The sequence below is a fragment of the Ranitomeya variabilis genome, chromosome 1, assembly GCF_051348905.1.
Source record: "Ranitomeya variabilis isolate aRanVar5 chromosome 1, aRanVar5.hap1, whole genome shotgun sequence".
In the NCBI taxonomy this organism is placed as follows: Eukaryota; Metazoa; Chordata; class Amphibia; order Anura; family Dendrobatidae; genus Ranitomeya; species Ranitomeya variabilis.
This window is the reverse complement of record NC_135232.1, coordinates 1,022,515,923-1,022,536,754: the sequence shown is the minus strand read 5'-3', so window position 1 is coordinate 1,022,536,754 and position 20,832 is coordinate 1,022,515,923. Positions and strand designations below refer to the sequence as shown.

General features: G+C 46.7%; 1 long non-coding RNA gene across 4 annotated transcripts in view; it reads left to right on the top strand.

Annotated features, from left to right (window-relative positions):
- The window catches only part of LOC143784159 (uncharacterized), a 148,798-nt gene that overhangs the window by 11,637 nt on the left and 116,329 nt on the right, over positions 1–20,832 (top strand). For 2 of the 4 annotated variants that reach the window (XR_013217733.1, XR_013217728.1), the window contains exon 2: positions 537–674. The exons of the other annotated variants lie outside the window; for them this stretch is intronic. This is a non-coding gene — a long non-coding RNA (uncharacterized LOC143784159). The remainder of the gene's footprint in view (positions 1–536; positions 675–20,832) is intronic. 4 annotated transcript variants of the gene reach the window in all.

Here is a 20,832-nt window from a genome sequence, read left to right as displayed (position 1 = left end):
GTCAGGGGCCCTCTGTCTGCAGCTCTGATGTTCCTCCTTTCCCCCTGTCTGCCTGACAGATGTTGCCTGGGCAAAGCCCAGCCAGCTTCTCTCTAACTTTCTATCCAGCCCACCAGTTTTACCCTTCTGTGAGGAGTGCCCTAGCAGATAGGAGCAAGGCTCCCCCTGGTGGTCTGGAGTGTGAAGTGTGGTGTATGGTTTGTGATACCTGGTAGGAAGATCTCCTTTATTACCTTCAGACGTAATATCACTCCCCCATGTGGAGGAACGACATTACTGCAATGACCATGACTCTGGGGCGCTGCACCCCCCCCGATAAATCCAGTACTCCCAGACTGGGAAAAGAAAACAACAATACATATCAGCAAAAAGACATACAAAATTTTTGAAATGCTGTATAATAGGATAATATAACAATGCTTCCCTTTATGGGAGGTGAGAACACTTGAACGTTGCAAAACTAGAACATATTTACATTGCCAGCTTACTTCTGTAGATTGACACTAACTAACTATGAAATACTGTTACCCGTACAGGTATACTATCTATTAACTAAATTTAACTTCAAAAAGAAGAAGCTATTTGCGAAACGGCGCTTGTCGGGCGCAAGGGAGCCTTCACAGCACCTTGACCTCGGCACACAGATCCGGAACATTTAACACCCGCATTTGCAGGTAAATCACTGTCCTTGGCTATTTTGTCCGGTTTCACTGCACATAAATCAGGTCACATAGTGTTTTCATCACTCCCCAGGGATTTACAGCAGATCAATGCTACTACTCTGGGTACATCTGATTTTATGTTGCCACATTTAGTGAATACTGCCTTTACAAAAATATACCAAGACTAGGTCTGTGCGCTGCACACTATTGTGCATAACTCTATGAGCTCTATGATATTTGTACAACTTAGCTCTCTTTTTTTCTGGCATAGTGCTGTATTAGCCTCCCCTGGTATTTGGAGGTTTCCGTTCCCCCTTTTGTCTATTTTTATACTTGTGTCATGTATTACACATTTTTAGAACAAGTTTCACAATAAATACTTTGCTTTTACTAGTATTTTCTCTTTCACTTCATTTTTCTCTGTGGCATCTACCACTTGAGAATGTATTTTGACTTTAGCCGCTGCTAAATATAAGGACTATGGGAATTATCATTTTCTTTATTCTAGCATAAAACAGTTATTCTTTAAGTGCAAAGTCTTTTAATTAACTACCTGAGGCTCACTCACTAACCCCTACAGGTTCACTTTATTGAAATGCAGAACAGGTGTCACCCCCCCTACGGGCTCACTGCACCTTTCTTTCAATTTACTTAGCCTCTAACATTTCCTATTCTTAACTACATACTATTAGCTATGTATAAACATTATTACTATCTAACTATTCAAGGAAACATTGTTTAATAAACATTCCCTTTACGGGTAAATCCAAGTCTTTTCGAGGTAGTGCAAAATTATCACATCAGTAATATGCAAGTCAGTTTAAAGGCGACGTGATGCAAGACGAGGGACCTGTTAAAAACCCCCGAACGTTGGTCTTGGGTGGATTACAAGACGTGTAATCCTGACCTGGAATTCTGCCACACCAACGGGTTTTTCTTCAGGTCTGTAAGGCAAAGCAGTTATTTTTACAGCATAATTAACAGCAGTTTGTGTTAAGAGGCAGTCTCTGTAAAAGCCTCCTATGTAAAACCAGTAGAAAGCACCTTTAAGAAGGTGCAAACTATTTACAAGCAGTTTGTGAACCATTCACCATCCATGATTCAAATGCTCTTTAAAAACAGTGATGAACTTGTGCAAAAACATAGGATTCCTTTAAACAGGGGATCCCTTTAAGAGTTTACCCTGGACGGGTTCAAGCAGCAAAGGAACAACAGTTAACTATTTACATTCTTTTCAGTATTCTTTCACAGCAAGTTGCAAGGCATCAATCGGTAGCGGACACTTCCTGACCGAGGAAGCTTTGTTTCCGTGGCCTCATCTGATGCGGTAGCAACGTCTTGGGCTTGTCTCTCAGGTGCGGTCAAGTCACTATTGGTCTTGGTTCGAATGTCAGTTTTGGTAGCCCTTTCAGTAGTAGAAATGATGCACACAGTGGTGGTAGTGTTAGGACTCGTCAGTTCAGAGTTAGTCTTAGTCAGGATAGCAGGTGGCGCTACTGTAGGTTCACATCACTTAACATTCTTAGCGTACCAGCCCTGCTCACTCCAATGCCGGGTGTAAGTCACATGGTCCCCTCTGTTCAAGTTTCGATTAGGGCGACCGTCACCGAATTGGGCTTCCACTTTATAGCTGGTAACGAAGACTTCAGTCGGTAGTCCCGGCTCCTGTATAAAGCCCCAACCCCTTTTCGGGTGAAAGGCTAATACCGTTCCTTGCTTCGCTGGGCTCTTATTACAGCGTTTGTTCTTAGACTTCTGCTCCTTACGTGGAGCATTCGGTTCTGTTTCCTTTTGGTTTTTCCAATGTGAAATTAGGCATTGTTTGTATTGTTCCCAGGTGAGCACTGCAATATAGGAACCCTCCTGTTTGGACCCATCCGATTTAGTCTTTGGAGCGTCCCATTTGAAAATCACCCCCTCGGATCTCACGTCTAACGGTTCGCCCATAGATGTCGGTAACAGGGGCAGTATCCCCTCCATCGTGCCGAGAGCTGTCACGACTAGCTCGGCAGCGGGTGGTTGGTCACAGTCGGGGCTGGGAGCGGTCGCCGGAGCAGGATCCGTCGCTGGGGCAGGGGTGCTTTCTATACCTGCGTCTGATGTGATTCCACCGATGTCGATCCGCTCCGCTAATGAGGACGCTGGAATCGGCTGCGGCTCGGACCACGGTTCTTCCAATGCGATCTCCTTGCACATTTCTTTGCCGCTGTCAGCTCCGCGTCCGGGAGTTGGGGGCTCGGCTCCTCCGGCGGATCCAAGAAGTCTGACTCTTCCATCAGCGGCAAGTTCGGGTCCACCTCTGGTCGGCGGAGAGGGTCCTGGGTCACTTTGTCGTCATTCAGGTACTCGCTGGTCGCCCTCGCTGCTTCGGGGTCTGCGGCCGCACATGCATTCTGCTCCTCCATTTTTGGGGGGTGGAGCTCCTTGGATGCTGGGCACGTCTTCATCCCGCAGCAGTAGTCGGAGGGGGCGGTCATCACTTCTGGCGCCGCTGTGGTGGTCTCCTCTCATGGCACGCCCCTTCTTCTTCTGCGCTCCTCGTGGCGCTGTAATGGCGGCGGTTTTGGCAGGAATTTTGGTGGGCTTTTGCAATACACAGTCTTTAAGCAAATCACAGTTCAAATACAGTTCTGGCACAGTTTTTAGGCGCACATGACCCCATTTTCAGGATTAAGTAGATCCTGTTCGTGACACCAAAGTTGGGTCACCCCCACGTAGTAGGGCAATGGGGTACTCGGTACCGGGTCCTTCAGTGTTCTGCGGGGATGTCACGGTGGCTCGACCCGGTCCGTGGCCTTTCAGGGGACGTCCAATAAAAGGAATAGTTTTTATGGTTTTGGGAAAGGTCTTTAAAGGGAAAGTGTTTGTGACGCCACCTGTGGTATTCGGTCAGGGTGACCGACGCTGCTTAGGGGTCCGCTGGGGTCATGTTATGGCAGCAAGATGGTATGCCTTCCCACAGGTGAAGTGTATCCCCAGGGCTTCCCAGAAGTGTAGGTGGTGATGGTGAATGGTGTGAGGCGCAGTGAAGAATGAGGACACAAGGTTGCAGTCTCTTTACCTTTACTGGAGGCTTCAGCGTCCACAGTCCAGGGTACAGACCACAGGGTAGGCAAAGTCCGGCCGGTCCGAAGGCAAATCCAGAGTCCCCTTAACCAGGTGGAAATCAGTAGCCTTCCTACTAGCGCCTGTGTGTTGTAGTACCTCCCTGCTGAGCTTCTTGGTAAGGTCCTCACAACTCTTGTAGATGTTCTAGATGTTATTTCTTCCTCTCTGTCCCCCAGATGGTGTGGATAGGACAAACCCGTATGACTGATGGCCAGAGGCTTGTTTATAGGGACCCTAGAGACGCCCCGACCCCCACAAGTTGCCACTGTGTCTTCTTAGGTATTAAGGTCGGGCAGCCAACTTGGAATTGACTGTCCTGCCGGTCTCTGAAGTAAAGCATAGAGACTATTACTCCCTCGGTGTTCCGGCCACCGGCTACGCGCCTCAGAAGGAGGCAGCCTATTGCAGGGCAGAACTCCTCCTGGTGTTTTCTCCTTGTGCTATGACTTTGTTTCTCACCCTCTACAACACAGATCTCTTCGTGTGCGTTCTTAGGATGCTGCCGCACGTGGGGCAGGCGCAGCTCCGTGTCTTTCTTTCTAGCTAGGCCTCTAACAGGATCCCACCCCTGTCAGGGGCCCTCTGTCTGCAGCTCCGATGTTCCTCCTTTCCCCCTGTCTGCCTGACAGGTGTTGCCTGGGCAAAGCCCATCCAGCTTCTCTCTAACTTTCTATCCAGCCCACCAGTTTTACCCTTCTGTGAGGAGTGCCCTAGTAGATAGGAGCAAGGCTCCCCCTGGTGGTCTGGAGTGTGAAGTGTGGTGTATGGTTTGTGATACCTGGTAGGAAGATCTCCTTTATTACCTTCGGACGTAATATCACTCCCCCAGGTGGAGGAACGACATTACTGCAATGACCAGGACTCTGGGGCGCTGCACTTCCATACCATATAATTCCGTATAACCGTATAATGCACACCCCATAGTGTTCCATATAGTATAATGCACCTCCATAGTCCTCCATACAGTATATTGCATTCCCAATAGTCTTCCATACAGTATAACACACACCTCATAGTCCTCCATACAGTATAATGCACTCCCCATAGTTGTCTATACAGTGTTATGGCCACCACAATTTTTAAAAAAATGCAATACTCCTCCTTGTTGCCCCGCTACTCAGGTCTCTGCAGTGAGCGCTCTGAAGGGCCGCACATTTCAGCACAGCAGGGGCCATGACATCATTGTGACCTCTGCGCTGAGACATCAGACACCAAGGGAGAATGATGGAGGAGGGAGCATAAGATGAGGGTCCCTCTTTCATCATTACTTTTTCAACTATAGGCATCCAGGATGCCAATACAGTTGAAGGTGCGATAACAGGCGGGAATGGGGGGCCCAGCCCCTGCTCTGGCACTGGGCCCCCTTGACTCAAAGACCCCACAGCAGCATGTGGCCCACACACCACCGCACCCTTGATATTGTTCCAGAAAATGTAGTATTTCTCCCAGAAAATTATTGTAATTGCACAATTTTTGTTATACACATGTTTATTTTCTTAATGTATATTAGAACCACACAAAAAATTGAAAAAAGGCAAATTGGACATAATTTGAAACAAAACCCCCGAAAATGGGCCAGACAAAATTGATGCCTCAACTTAATATTTGGTTGCACACCCCTTTGGAATAAATAACTGCAATCAATCGCTTCTGTAGTGGAAACCTGTCTGGAAAGTTTTAGGAGAAACTCAAAAGGTTTCACACTTTTGTCAGTTTTCATCAAATCAGGGAGTCAATCAATCGAGGAGACAAGGGCACACAAGCAGGATCTCTTGGTGTACTGGCTTGTCTGATCTCAGAAGCCCAGTCACAAGTTTTTATTACAAGCACAGAGATAAGAAAAGTGGGAATGGCTTACATTACCGAAGATATTTAAGTTGGGAAAAACAAAATTGTATATTATGGATTCTGTCAAAATTCCTTTCTAGCCAGTTCTAACCAGCGTGCTATACTTTCAGAGACAAAGAAATGATATAGACACCTCCTATATCAGAGAGAACACCCTGTGTTTTTATGAATAACACTTATAAAGCTAATACTAAAATTCAAATTATCGAAGATATAAAGGTAGATTCAATTGTCCAAATAATAATCAAAGCAAAGTATAAATATTTACCATAACAATTCCTCCCTTTTTCTTATTATAGACCATTTAAGGTACCGTCACATTAAGCGACGCTGCAGCGATAGCGACAACGATGGCGATCGCTGCAGCGTCGCTGTTTGATCGCTGGAGAGCTGTCACACAGACCGCTCTCCAGCGACCAACGATGCCGAGGCCCCCGGGTAACCAGGGTAAACATCGGGTTGCTAAGCGCAGGGCCGCGCTTAGTAACCCGATGTTTACTCTGGTTACCAGCGTAAAAGTAAAAAAAACAAACAGTACATGCTCACCTGCGCGTCCCCCAGCGTCTGCTTCCTGACACTGACTGAGCTCCGGCCCTAACAGCACAGCGGTGACGTCAGCGCTGTGCTTTCACTTTCACTTTAGGGCCGGCGATCAGTCAGAGCAGGAAGCGGACGGCAGGGGACGCGCAGGTGAGCATGTACTGTTTGTTTTTTTTACTTTTACGCTGGTAACCAGGGTAAACATCGGGTTACTAAGCGCGGCCCTGCGCTTAGTAACCCGATGTTTACCCTGGTTACCAGTGTAAAACATCGCTGGTATCGTTGCTTTTGGTGTCAAACACAACGATACACGGCGATCGGACGACCAAATAAAGTTCTGGACTTTATTCAGCGACCAGCGACATCACAGCAGGATCCTGATCGCTGCTGCGTGTCAAACTAAACGATATCGCTAGCGAGGACGCTGCAACGTCACGGATCGCTAGCGATATCGTTTAGTGTGACGGTACCTTTATTCTTCAGCTTATTCCCCGTGCTATGGTAGCCTGGAGGGGATGAATTCCATTCACCGACCGATACCTTGTCTGTAAATCTCATCAATGGATTACTGGAGGATCTCTTTGATATTTTGCAGATGTGATAACTCACGGTCTATGATGCTTGATCTTACGTCTCTTTACATAGTGTCATCATAATAAATATACCAGTGCTAGCTAGCAGTTACATACACTAGTTATACAAACATTTATATAATGAAAATATAAATGAATATACTGTTATTCCCTATCCCCATTCCACTTTATGAGGTCTACCATTCAGTCTGGAGCGATTGCAGCTTGTTTATATAGGGAATGTTTGGGGACAGCATTTATATCTAGGTCACCATACAGAAGTATGAAGGTAGCAGATGTAAGGCATGCTAAGGTGCAGGTTCCTTCTTCACTCAGGAGAAGCTATTTATAGGCCTGGTGACCACATACTAGATATACGTAAATCCTTAGACAGTATGCAGGGTACGATGTCAGTGAGTCTCCCAAGACAACATGTAGAGGTCAAAATTTCTTGCATTGGAGGTTTGGCACACCAAGTTCTTTTACTGGGATCTTACCTTCTGGAAACTTCTTAGTCTTGTGTGTAATCAATTTACCTTGTTCTAGGTCCAGCTTATACCAATGTTTTAAGCTACCCGTAAGATTTATCTGTTACCATGGACTCTCCACCCCACAATCTGAACCAAAACCACATGGCTGCTAGTGAGGTTTCCTCCATGGACTAGTGACCATTAGATTTAGCTGTTAGTAGATCGTTAGAGACTTTAGTGAGGGCAGATCCAGTAGAGTGTAAAGAGCGGAAACCAGTTTGAAGAGGGTTGAAAAGAGAGTTATCTGAGAGATAGTGGATTATACAGGAGTGGACCAGGCATTCCAGGAGTTTAGAGATAAAGGGAAGATTAGAGACAGGTCTATAGTTAGCAGCACAGTTTTGGTCAAGGTATGATTTTTTTAAGTAATAGATGTATGATGGCATGCTTAAATGAGGAGGGAAAGATACCGGAAGAGAGAGAGGTTGAATAATTTTATTAGATGAGTGGTGACAGCAGGGGAAAGGGACTGGAGGAGATGTGATGGAATAGGGTCACTGGTGCAAGTAGTAAGGCGAGAAGATGCAAGGAGACTGATCACTTCTTCTGTTACTGGTTCAAAGTCAGAGAGTGAGCTAGATGCAGTGGGGGAGGGAGGACAGTGATGGGATTGGGAGAAAATTTACTGTCAGATATGGTAAATTTTTTCTTTGAAATAATTGGCCAGATTGACAGTGCAGAGATCCGTAGTTGGGGCCTGCACTTTTGGGTTGAGTAGGGAATGGAAAGTGTCACAGAGACGTTTAAGATTACTGGATAGTGAGGTGATGAGGTTGTTGAAATAGGTTTGTTTAGAGAGGTGAAGGGCAGAGTTGTATGGTTTAAGCATAAACTTATAATGGCTGAAATCTTCAGGCAGATTGGATTTTCTCACAGACGTTGGGCGCACCTGGAGCACCACTGTAGAAAACGTGTTGTCGCCATCTGTGCCAAGGTGTTCTATGTATAGGAGGTGCAGCTTCATCAAGGGCAGGTTGCAATGTTTCATTATAATATTTTAGTGCAGTCATGACATGAAAGGGAGGAGATTGGGGCAATGAGGACTGCAAATTATTCACGAGTTTCTGGGTGTTAATGGCCTGTATATTTCTATAAGTGTGGAAAGCGGGGGTATCTTGAGTGGGATGACAGTTCTTGACAGAATGAAAGAAGGTTATGGTCAGAGAGTGGAGACAAGAGTTGGTAAAATCAAACTCAAAGCCGGGAGAAGACCAGGTCGAAGGAGTTTCCGTCTTCATGCGCAGGAGAGTTAGTAAGCTGCGAAAGGTCGAAGGAGGAGGTTAGAGATAATAGGTGAGTGGCAGATGGGGAGAGGGGAAAAGCAATGGGGATGTTAAAGTCTCCCATGATGAGGATGGGGATGTCATAAAAGAGAAAATGTGGAAGCCAGATGGCAAAGTGATCCAGGAACTGAAGGGAGGGGCCCGAAGGATGATACACAACTGCAACTCACATGGAGAAGGGGATGTAGAGTCTGACAGCATGGACCTCAAAAGAACGGAAGACATGTGAGGGTACTTGGGGGATAACCTGAAAGGTACATTTGGGTGATAGGAGCAGACCAACGCCTCTACCTGGTCTGTTGTCCGATCTTGGGGTATGAGAGAAGTGTAGACCACCATATGAAAGAGCAGCAGTAGTGGTGGTGTCTGACTGCTGGATGCAGGTTTCAGTAAAAGCCAGAAGGTAAAGAGAATCAGAAAGGAAGAGGTCATGGATAAGGAGAGTTTATTACACACTGAATGAGAATTCCAGAGGGCACAATTAAAAGAGACAGAAAGCATGCGTGGAATATTAATGAGATTAGAGGGGTTTCTGGGTGTAGTTGTTGAGGGGTTCGACTTACTATAACATGAGGGGCAAGGGTTGGGAGAGATATCTACTGTGACTAGGAGGATAGAAAGAGTGAGCAGATTGTTAAGTGATTTGTGAGAGTGTCTCTTGTGTTAGATGGTGGGACTGAATGGATCTGTGCAGTTTAGTAATGTGAAAAGAATGTGAGTTCTGTACATAGGAGAGGAGATAAGGATGGAGTGTGAATGTGAAATGGCTCACTGTATCTGGGTTCCAGTGGTCTCCTCATGCGTCTCTTGACCACAACCCGGTTTCCTGGTACCGATGTTCGTCCTTCGTTTTCGAAGATGACCATGACTTCAGGGTTAGAAGAGAATTAGTAGTTATGGGTCCGGAGGTGGCTGATGAGTCCAATCCGGGCCCTGAAGGTTCGCCCACATACTTGACATAAGGAAGCAGATGTGGTCAGTACACCAGATTCTACTTGTGCCTTGCGTACAGCGTGCTTTCATTTTGCGTCAAAGATTTTCCTATCTTCAGCTGCACGTGCTCCTGTGGTGATTCTGCCCCGCCAACCTGGACGATCCAGGGCAAGCTCTTCCCATTCATTGGTGTTGACTTCCAGGTTTTTGAGAGACACCTTAAGGCAGTCTTTATAGCGCTTCTTCTGCCCCCCAGCTGCTCGCTTTCCTTGGCACAGTTCTCCGTACAGCAGTTGTTTCGGTAGTCGGCTGTCAGGCATTCTAACCACGTGTCCAGCCCACCTGGCTTGGACTTTCAGCAGGAGAGTGTAAACGCTGCAGAGCCCAGTTTGTTCCAGAATTGCCGTGTCCGGGACATTGTCTTGCCACCTGATGTGGAGGAGTCTGCGAAGGCAACTCATGTGGAAATGATTAAGCTGTTTAGCATGCCGGCTGTACACTGTCCAGGTCTCGCTAGCATAGAGAAGTGTGGTGAGGACCACCGCGCAGTGTGTGTGACGCTTATATAGTTGGGGTCTGCGATGGAAGAAAGAACTCGGTAATGAGTAACAGTCAGATGTTTATGCAACTCCAAGACATATTCAGTGAGGGAACTGTAGGAGGCCTGCAGCTGCTGCGGGAAATACAACCCTGTCTTAAGGACACTACCAAACAGTATTTCATATGGGGACAGCATCTCTCTACCCCTTGGGGCCGTCCTCTCTGAATACAACGGAAAGCAATCTACCCAGGACCAGTGTGTTTCTTGCATGCCTTTTTTAAAAAATTTCACCATTAGGGCATTCCACCTTCCAACTACGTTGTGGTTCTAGGAGACATGGAAAGCCTGTTCTGTCCCAAAAGTAGCCATAATCTATTCACCAGTTCTCCAGTGAGGTGTGTGCCTCTGTCACTTTCTATGGTTCTGGGTACCCCATATCTACAAACCGCTTCACTGCCCAAGTTTCAGATCATCATGAAAAAGAGATGAATATGGAGCGCCCCCAGACGCAGGGCCGCGGGGTACTCGGTACCGGGACTCTTCTGTTTCGGTCCTGGGGTTGTCACGGTGGCTAGACCCGGTCCGTGACCCTGCTAAGGGGCGTCCAATGAAAGGTGTGATGATGGTGTGCCATGCAAGGTGCGATGAATAACGAGGACACAGGGTTGCAGTCTCTTTACCTCTTTACTGAAGGCTTTGGGATCCGCAATCCAGAGCACTGCTAACAGGTCTGGCTGAGACCGGCCGGTCCGAAGGCACATCCAGAGTTCCCTTTGCAGGTGGAAATCAGTGCCTACCTTCTAGCGCCTGTGTGTTGTAGTACCTCCCTGCTGAGCACCACGGGATAGTCCTCACAACTGTTGTGTCTGTTTCTGATGTTCTTTCTCTCTCCGTCCCCCAGATGATATGGCTAGGATGCACCCGTATGACGGGGTAGGCCTGGAGTTATTCTGGGACCCTAGAGACGTCCCTCTCCCACAATTGCCTCCGTTGTCTGCTTAGGTGATTTAGGTGAGACAGCCAACCTAGAGTTAACTGTCCTGCCGCTGTTTGAAGTAATGTTTGGAGCCCAATACTTCCTCGGCATTCCAGCCACCGGCTACGCGCCTCAGTAGGATGTTGCCACGGTCTTAGGGCACGACTCCTACTGGCTCTATTCTCCTTTGTGCTGTGATCTCATTTCTCACTTCTCCACAATAAACCTCACTTTGTGTCATTTCTTAGGATGCCTGTTGTGGATTCTGTTTTTGGGCTCCCTCTGGTGGTTACAACTGGTACTGGGTGACTTTGGTGGGTTGCGGTCTCTGGTTTCCACCTGTCCATCAGTGGCTGGGTGTTTCCTATTTAACCTGGCTTTCCTGTCATTCCCTTGCCGGCTATCAATGTATCAGTGTGTGTCTCTGTTACCTGCTCCTAGGCCTTCAAGACAAGCTAAGTCTGTATTTCCCTGTTTCATGATTGCTTTCATGTTTTTTTTAGTCCAGCTTGCAGATATGTAATTCTCTGCTGCTGGTTGCTCTAGTGGGCTGAAATTACCACTCATGTACCATGAGTTGGCACATGAGTTCAAGTAATTTCAGGATGGTATTTTGAAGGGTTTTTCAGCTGACCGCGCAGTTCACCTTTTGTATCCTCTGCTATCTAGCTTAAGCGGGCCTCATTTTGCTGAATCTGCTTTCATAACTACGTTTGTGCCTTCCTCTAATTTCTCCGTCATTATATGTGGGAGGCTGCTATCTCTGTGGGAATATTTCTCTGGAGGCAAGTGAGGTCTGATCTTCTTCTGATAGGGGAAGCTAGATCTCCGGCTGGCGCGAGACGTCTAGGGGCCCCCCAGGAACGTCCCCCGGCTACTGTTAGTTGAGTGTTGAGGTTCAGGATCGCGGTCAGCTCAGGTTCCATCACCCTAGAGCTCGTCCTGTTTTTGCCCGTGTTATGTTGACAAATTCCCTGCCATTGGGAATCATGACAGTATAGCCGGCCCACAAAGTGTTAATTGTTTGGGCTGAAGCAGGAGAAAAAGAAGTGTTGAAGGGAAATTTTTTTTTTTTTTTTTCCCCTCAGAGTTTTGCTGCCTAGCCCTTAATTGCTGTCTAGCTGCTTCTTACCTCCTCTTAACCCTTGAATGGCTCTGACCTTAGCTGTTTAACATGGATGTCCAGAGTTTGGCTTCCAGCCTGAATAATCTTGCTGTAAAAGTTCAAAATATACAGGATTTTGTTGTTCACACTCCTATGTCTGAACCTAGAATTCCTATTCCAGAGTTTTTTTCTGGAGATAGATCTACCTTCCTGAATTTCAGGAACAATTGCAAATTGTTTCTTTCTTTGAAATCTCGCTCCTCTGGAGACCCTGCTCAGCAGGTCAAGATTGTAATATCTTTCCTGCGGGGCGACCCTCAGAATTGGGCATTTGCATTGGCACCAGGGGATCCTGCATTGCTCAGTGTGGATGCGTTTTTTCTGGCACTGGGATTGCTCTATGAGGAACCTAACCTGGAGATTCAGGCTGAAAAGGCTTTATTGGCCCTCTCTCAGGGGCATGATGAAGCGGAAGTATATTGTCAAAAATTTCGGAAATGGTCGGTGCTTACTCAGTGGAATGAGTGCGCCCTGGCTGCAAACTTCAGAGATGGTCTTTCTGAGGCCATTAAGGATATTATGGTGGGGTTCCCTGCACCTACAGGTCTGAATGAGTCTATGACTATGGCCATTCAGATTGATCGGCGTTTACGGGAGCGCAAACCTGTGCACCAGTTGGCGGTGTCTTCTGAACAGGCACCTGAGACTATGCAATGTGATAGAATTCAGTCCAGAAGTGAACGGCAAAATTATAGGCGGAAAAATGGATTGTGTTTTTATTGTGGTGATTCAGCTCATGTTATATCAGCATGCTCTAAACGCACAAAAAAGGTTGATAAATCTTTTGCCGTTAGTACTCTGCAGTCTAAGTTCATTTTGTCTGTAACTCTGATTTGTTCACTGTCATCCATTTCCGTCGATGCCTATGTGGACTCGGGCGCTGCCCTGAGTCTTATGGATTGGTCTTTTGCCAAACGCTGCGGTTTTAGTCTGGAGCCTCTGGAAGTTCCTATTCCTTTGAAGGGAATTGACTCTACACCATTGGCTATGAATAAACCGCAGTACTGGACACAAGTGACCATGCGCATGACTCCCGTTCATCAGGAGGTGATTCGCTTCCTTGTACTGTATAATTTACATGATGTACTAGTGCTTGGTCTGCCATGGTTACAAACTCATAATCCAGTCCTGGATTGGAAAACAATGTCTGTGTTAAGCTGGGGATGTCAGGGGGTTCATGATGATGCACCTCTGATTTCAATTGCTTCATCTACTCCTTCTGAGGTCCCTGCGTTTTTGTCTGACTATCGGGATGTTTTTGAGGAGCCTAAGCTCAATTCGCTCCCTCCTCATAGGGATTGTGACTGTGCTATAGAATTAATTCCTGGCAGTAAGTTCCCTAAGGGTCGTTTATTTAATCTGTCAGTGCCAGAGCATACTGCTATGCGGAATTATATTAAGGAGTCCTTGGAAAAGGGACATATTCGTCCATCTTCGTCCCCTCTGGGAGCAGGTTTTTTTTTCGTGGCTAAAAAAGATGGTTCCCTGAGGCCTTGTATAGATTATCGCCTTCTGAATAAGATTACAGTCAAATATCAGTATCCATTGCCATTATTGACTGATTTGTTTGCTCGCATTAAGGGGGCTAGGTGGTTCACTAAGATAGATCTTCGCGGTGCGTATAATCTTGTGCGGATAAAGCAGGGTGATGAGTGGAAAACCGCATTTAATACGCCTGAGGGTCATTTTGAGTATTTGGTAATGCCTTTTGGACTCTCTAATGCTCCTTCAGTCTTTCAGTCCTTTATGCACAATATTTTCCGTGAATATCTGGATAAGTTTATGATTGTGTATTTGGATGATATTTTGGTGTTTTCTGATGACTGGGAGTCTCATGTTCTACAGGTCAGGAAGGTGTTTCAAGTCCTGCGGGCCAATTCTCTGTTTGTGAAGGGCTCAAAGTGTTTCTTCGGAGTCCAGAAGATTTCTTTTTTGGGGTACATTTTTTCTCCTTCTACTATTGAGATGGATCCCGTCAAGGTTCAGGCGATTTGTGACTGGACACAGCCTACATCTGTTAAGAGTCTTCAGAAGTTCTTGGGTTTTGCTAATTTTTATCGTCGGTTCATTTCTAATTTTTCCAGTGTTGTTAAACCTTTGACTGATTTGACTAAAAAGGGTGCTGATGTTGCTAATTGGTCTCCTGCGGCTGTGGAGGCCTTTCAGGAACTTAAGCGCCGGTTTTCTTCTGCTCCTGTGTTATGTCAACCAGATGTTTCACTTCCTTTTCAAGTTGAGGTTGAAGCTTCCGAGATTGGAGCGGGGGCGGTTTTGTCACAGAGAAGTTCCGATGGCTCGGTGATGAAGCCATGTGCGTTCTTTTCTAGAAAATTCTCGACCGCCGAGCGCAATTATGATGTGGGTAATCGGGAGCTTTTGGCCATGAAGTGGGCATTTGAGGAGTGGCGTCATTGGCTTGAGGGTGCTAGACATCGTGTGGTGGTCTTGACTGATCACAAAAATCTGATTTACCTTGAGTCTGCCAGACGTTTGAATTCTAGACAGGCTCGTTGGTCGTTGTTTTTTTCTCGTTTCAATTTTGTGGTTTCATACTTGCCAGGTTCAAAGAATGTGAAGGCAGATGCTCTTTCCAGGAGTTTTGTGCCTGACTCTCCTGGAGACTCTGGGCCTACTGGCATCCTTAGGGATGGGGGTAATATTGTCCGCCGTCTCCCCAGACTTGCGACGTGCATTGCAGGAGTTTCAGGCGGATAAACCTGATCGGTGTCCACCAGAAAGACTGTTTGTTCCGGATGATTGGACCAGTAGAGTCATCTCCGAGGTCCATTCTTCTGTGTTGGCTGGTCATCCTGGAATATTTGGTACTAGAGACTTGGTGGCCAGGTCTTTTTGGTGGCCTTCCTTGTCAAGGGATGTGCGCACCTTCGTGCAGTCTTGTGAAGTGTGTGCTCGGGCTAAGCCTTGCTGTTCTCGGGCCAGTGGGTTGTTGTTATCCTTGCCTATTCCGAAGAGGCCTTGGACGCACATTTCCATGGATTTTATTTCAGATCTCCCTGTCTCACAGAAAATGTCCGTTATCTGGGTTGTGTGTGACCGCTTTTCTAAGATGGTTCATTTGGTACCCTTGCCTAAGTTGCCTTCCTCCTCTGAGTTGGTCCCTTTGTTTTTTCAGAACGTGGTTCGTTTGCATGGGATTCCGGAGAATATCGTTTCGGACAGGGGATCCCAGTTTGTGTCTAGATTTTGGCGGACGTTTTGTGCTAAGATGGGCATTAATTTGTCTTTCTCGTCTGCATTCCATCCTCAGACGAATGGCCAGACGGAGCGAACTAATCAGACCTTGGAAACTTATTTAAGGTGTTTTGTTTCTGCTGATCAAGATGACTGGGTTGCCTTTTTGCCACTGGCCGAATTTGCCCTTAATAATCAGGCTAGTTCTGCTACTTTGGTTTCTCTTTTCTTTTGTAATTCGGGGTTTCATCCTCGTTTTTCCTCTGGTCAGGTGGAGCCTTCGGATTGTCCTGGAGTGGACGTGGTGGTGGATAGGTTACATCAGATTTGGAATCAGGTGGTGGACAATTTGAAGTTGTCTCAGGAGAAGGCTCAGCAGTTTGCTAATCGTCGTCGCAGCGTGGGTCCCCGACTTCGTGTTGGGGACTTGGTGTGGTTGTCTTCTCGTTTTGTCCCTATGAAGGTCTCTTCTCCCAAGTTTAAGCCTCGGTTCATCGGTCCTTATAAGATCTTGGAGATTCTTAACCCTGTATCTTTTCGTTTGAATCTCCCAGCATCGTTTGCTATTCATAATGTGTTCCATCGGTCGTTATTGCGGAGGTATGAGGTGCCCGTTGTTCCTTCGGTTGAGCCTCCTGCTCCGGTGCTGGTGGAGGGAGAATTGGAGTATGTTGTTGAGAAGATCTTGGATTCTCGTGTTTCCAGACGTAAACTCCAGTATTTGGTTAAGTGGAAGGGTTATGGTCAGGAGGATAATTCCTGGGTTGTCGCCTCTGATGTTCATGCGACTGATTTGGTCCGTGCCTTCCATGGAGCTCATCCTGATCGCCCTGGGGGTTCTCGTGAGGGTTCGGTGACCCCTCCTCAAGGGGGGGGTACTGTTGTGGATTCTGTTTTTGGGCTCCCTCTGGTGGTTACAACTGGTACTGGGTGACTTTGGTGGGTTGCGGTCTCTGGTTTCCACCTGTCCATCAGTGGCTGGGTGTTTCCTATTTAACCTGGCTTTCCTGTCATTCCCTTGCCGGCTATCAATGTATCAGTGTGTGTCTCTGTTACCTGCTCCTAGGCCTTCAAGACAAGCTAAGTCTGTATTTCCCTGTTTCATGATTGCTTTCATGTTTTTTTTAGTCCAGCTTGCAGATATGTAATTCTCTGCTGCTGGTTGCTCTAGTGGGCTGAAATTACCACTCATGTACCATGAGTTGGCACATGAGTTCAAGTAATTTCAGGATGGTATTTTGAAGGGTTTTTCAGCTGACCGCGCAGTTCACCTTTTGTATCCTCTGCTATCTAGCTTAAGCGGGCCTCATTTTGCTGAATCTGTTTTCATAACTACGTTTGTGCCTTCCTCTCATTTCTCCGTCATTATATGTGGGAGGCTGCTATCTCTGTGGGAATATTTCTCTGGAGGCAAGTGAGGTCTGATCTTCTTCTGATAGGGGAAGCTAGATCTCCGGCTGGCGCGAGACGTCTAGGGGCCCCCCAGGAACGTCCCCCGGCTACTGTTAGTTGAGTGTTGAGGTTCAGGATCGCGGTCAGCTCAGGTTCCATCACCCTAGAGCTTGTCCTGTTTTTGCCCGTGTTATGTTGACAAATTCCCTGCCATTGGGAATCATGACAGATGCCGCCTCAACGGGTGCAGGCGCGGCTCCGTAACGATCTGTCCTTTTCGCAAGGCCACTGTCAGGATCCCACCCCTGACAGAGACCCCCCTGAATCTTCCCAGGAACTCCCTCTCTCACAGGATGTTGCCTGGGCAAAACCCAGTCAGCTTCTCCCTAACTTCCTATCCAACCCCCAGTTTTACCAGAGTGTGAGGAGTGGCCTAATACATAGAACCCTTTGCTCCCCCTGGTGGCCAGAGTGTGAAGTGTAATGTGTGACTGTGATACCTGGTCAGGTGAACTCCTTTAGTGCAATCAGACGTGACATCACTCCCCTTAGTGGCAGAGCGACATCACTGCAACGACCAGGACTCTGGGGCGCTGCAAATACATACTAGGAAATGTTCATAAGTACCACTTTTGTAGCACCACTGCACACATCACACCCTTTCAGTTGTGCACCAGGGAAATTTGCTAGGGCTGCCATCATGAGGAACAGGCAGCATGGTGTTGTGAAATTGGATTTTGGGCTCCCCCGGTGGCCACTGGTGGAATTGAACTGGTGTGCATCATCCCCTCTGTTCACCTGTTTCCATCAGGATGTGGGAGTCGCTATTTAACCTTGCTCCTCTGTCACTTCCATGCCGGTCATCATTGTAATCAGAAGCCTTTCTGTGCATGTTCCTGCTGCTAGACAACTCCCAGCTAAGTTGGACTTTAGTCCTCGTTTGTTTTTGCATTTTGTTCCAGTTCACAGCTGTAGTTTCGTTTCTGTGTCTGGAAAGCTCTTGTGATCTGAAATTGCCACTCTGATGTTATGAGTTAATACTAGAGTCTTAAAGTAATTTCAGGATGGTATTTTGATAGGGTTTTCAGCTGACCATGAAAGTGCCCTTTCTGTCTTCCTGCTATCTAGTAAGCGGACCTCAATTTTACTAAACCTATTTTCATACTACGTTTGTCATTTCATCTAAAATCACCGCCAATATATGTGGGGGCCTCTGTCTGCCTATCGGGGAAATTTCTCTAGAGGTGAGCCAGGACTATATTTTCCTCTGCCAGGATTAGTTAGTCCTCCGGCCGGCGCTGGGCGTCTAGGGATAAAAAACGTAGGCAACGCTACCCGGCTACTGTTAGTTGTGCGGCAGGTTTAGTTCATGGTCAGTTTAGTTTCCATCCTTCCAAGAGCTAGTACTTATGTTTGCTGGGCTATGTTCTCTTGCCATTGAGAACCATAACAGTTTGACCGGCCAGAAAAGGGTTAAATTAATTGACAGAGAAAGGAGAGAAAAGAGAAGTCTGCTGAAGATTTTTTTTTTTTTCCCTTCCCTTCAGTTCTGAGTGTGCTTGTAATTGAATCTCTTGCAAGTCTGCCTATATTGCAGCCTTTCTCTCTCTCTCTCTCCTTCTAATCCTGGAATGGCTCTGTGTTCACCTGTTTAAAATGGATATTCAGAGTTTAGCTGCAGGTTTGAATAATCTCACCACGAAAGTTCAAAATTTACAAGATTTTGTTGTTCATGTTCCTATATCTGAACCTAGAATTCCTTTGCCTGAATTTTTCTCGGGGAATAGATCTTGCTTTCAAAATTTCAAAAATAATTGCAAGTTGTTTTTGTCCCTGAAATCTCGCTCTGCTGGAGATCCTGCTCAGCAGGTCAGGATTGTGATTTCCTTGCTCCGGGGCGACCCTCAGGATTGGGCTTTTGCATTGGCTCCAGGGGATCCTGCGTTGCTCAATGTGGATGCGTTTTTTCTGGCCTTGGGGTTGCTTTATGAGGAACCTCAGTTAGAGCTTCAGGCGGAAAAGGCCTTGATGTCCCTATCTCAGGGGCAAGACGAAGCTGAAATATACTGCCAGAAATTCCGTAAATGGGCTGTGCTTACTCAGTGGAATGAGTGCGCCCTGGCGGCGAATTTCAGAGAGGGTCTCTCTGATGCCATTAAGGATGTTATGGTTGGGTTCCCTGTGCCTGCGGGTCTGAATGAGTCCATGACAATGGCTATCCAGATCGATAGGCGTCTGCGGGAGCGCAAACCTGTGCACCATTTGGCGGTGTCTACTGAGAAGACGCCAGAGAATATGCAATGTGATAGAATTCTGTCCAGAAGTGAACGGCAGAATTTAAGACGAAAAAATGGGTTGTGCTTCTATTGCGGTGATTCAACTCATGTTATATCAGCATGCTCTAAGCGTACTAAGAAGCTTGATAGGTCTGTTTCAATTGGCACTTTACAGTCTAAGTTTATTCTATCTGTAACCCTGATTTGTTCTTTATCATCTATTACCGCGGATGCCTATGTCGACTCTGGCGCCGCTTTGAGTCTTATGGATTGGTCCTTTGCCAAACGCTGTGGGTATGATTTGGAGCCTCTTGAAACTCCTATACCCCTGAAGGGGATTGACTCCACCCCATTGGCTAGTAATAAACCACAATACTGGACACAAGTAACTATGCGGATAAATCCGGATCATCAGGAGATTATTCGCTTTCTTGTGCTGTATAACCTACATGATGTGTTGGTGCTTGGATTGCCATGGCTGCAATCTCATAACCCAGTCCTTCACTGGAAAGCTATGTCTGTGTTAAGCTGGGGTTGTAAGGGGACGCATGGGGACGTACCTGTGGTTTCCATTTCATCATCTATTCCCTCTGAGATTCCTGAATTCTTGACTGAATATCGCGACGTTTTTGAAGAACCTAAGCTTGGTTCATTACCTCCGCACCGGGAGTGCGATTGTGCCATAGATTTGATTCCGGGTAGTAAATACCCTAAGGGTCGTTTATTTAATCTGTCTGTGCCTGAACATGCTGCTATGCGAGAATATATAAAGGAGTCCTTGGAAAAGGGACATATTCGTCCTTCGTCATCTCCCTTAGGAGCCGGTTTTTTCTTTGTGGCTAAGAAAGATGGCTCTTTGAGACCGTGTATTGATTATCGGCTTTTGAATAAAATCACGGTTAAATATCAATATCCGTTGCCACTGCTGACTGATTTGTTTGCTCGCATAGAGGGGGCCAAGTGGTTCTCTAAGATAGATCTCCGTGGGGCGTATAATTTGGTGCGAATTAAGCAGGGGGATGAGTGGAAGACCGCATTTAATACGCCCGAGGGCCACTTTGAGTATTTGGTGATGCCTTTTGGTCTTTCAAATGCCCCTTCAGTCTTTCAGTCCTTTATGCATGACATTTTCCGTGATTATTTGGATAAATTTTTGATTGTGTATCTGGATGATATTTTGATTTTTTCGGATGACTGGGACTCTCATGTCCAGCAGGTCAGGAGGGTTTTTCAGGTTTTGCGGTCTAATTCCTTGTGTGTGAAGGGTTCTAAGTGCGTTTTTGGGGTTCAAAAGATTTCCTTTTTGGGATATATTTTTTCCCCCTCTTCCATCGATATGGATCCTGTCAAGGTTCAGGCTATTTGTGATTGGACGCAACCCTCTTCTCTTAAGAGTCTTCAGAAATTTTTGGGCTTTGCTAACTTTTATCGTCGATTTATTGCTGGTTTTTCTGATGTTGTTAAACCATTGACTGATCTGACTAAGAAGGGTGCTGATGTTGCTGATTGGTCCCCTGCTGCTGTGGAGGCCTTTCGGGAGCTTAAGCGCTGCTTTTCTTCCGCCCCTGTGTTGCGTCAGCCTGATGTTGCTCTTCCTTTTCAGGTTGAGGTCGACGCTTCTGAAATCGGAGCTGGGGCAGTTTTGTCGCAGAGAAGTTCCGATTGTTCCGTGATGAGACCTTGTGCCTTTTTCTCGCGTAAATTTTCGCCCGCCGAGCGGAATTATGATGTTGGGAATCGGGAGCTTTTGGCCATGAAGTGGGCTTTTGAGGAGTGGCGTCATTGGCTTGAGGGGGCTAGACATCAGGTGGTGG